Here is a 983-nt window from a genome sequence, read left to right on the forward strand (position 1 = left end):
TCTCCAAAGATATAAAACTGAGGGAGAGAGAGAGAGAGAGAGAGAGAGAGAGAGAGAGAGAGAGAGAGAGAGAGAGAGAGAGAGAGAGAAGGGCTATGCTAATGTTCATAATTGAAGTCTGGCGTGAAACTGCCGTAGACTAAATATTACATCTTCGTCTAAATCTGGAGTGCAAATCCCGTAGACTACTTTTAAACTACCCTACCAGACCAAAACCTCTCGCCTCTTATAAATTATACCCTCGCTCTGTCTGTCTATCTGTGTCTGTCTGTCTCTCCGTCTGTCCGTCTGTCTGTGTATCTACAATTAAACTTACAAATTACAGCAGCAGCAGCAAACAAGGCAACGAAAAATCCGAAAATAAATCGCTAAGGAAGAGGTGTTAGGGAGAGTACGAGCCTAAATCACCCACTCAGCCTTGTTAAGTCAGACCGGAAACTAATATATCATAACTCCCCCTCCTCGCCTCAACAGAAAACGAGAATTCTGTTTTTCCCCATTTTCTCCTAATCTATTTCTTTTTCCGCCGTGTTGTCAGTAGATTAAATTAGTTAATAATAATGTGCATATGTGGATTGTAAAATAATAATAATAATAATAATAATAATGATGATGATAATAGTAATAATAATAATAATAATAATAATAATAATAATAATGATGATGATGATGATGATGATGATAATAGTAATAATAATAATAATAATAATAATAATAATAATAATAATAATAATGATGATGATGATGATGATGATAATAGTAATAATAATAATAATAATAATAATAATAATAATAATAATAAAATAACAACAACAACAACAACAACAACAACAACAATAATAATAATAATAATAATAATAATAATAAAAATTATTATTATTATTATTATTATTATTCGTCTTCTTCATTTACGAGAAAAAATCAGTTTAAAAATTCGAAACGCCATTCAACGGACGGATTCTCAAACTTCTCGTCGATGGCGT

This window comes from Coenobita brevimanus, chromosome 44 (genome assembly GCF_032717465.1).
Source record: "Coenobita brevimanus isolate Jiangsu-jjx chromosome 44, ASM3271746v2, whole genome shotgun sequence".
In the NCBI taxonomy this organism is placed as follows: Eukaryota; Metazoa; Arthropoda; class Malacostraca; order Decapoda; family Coenobitidae; genus Coenobita; species Coenobita brevimanus.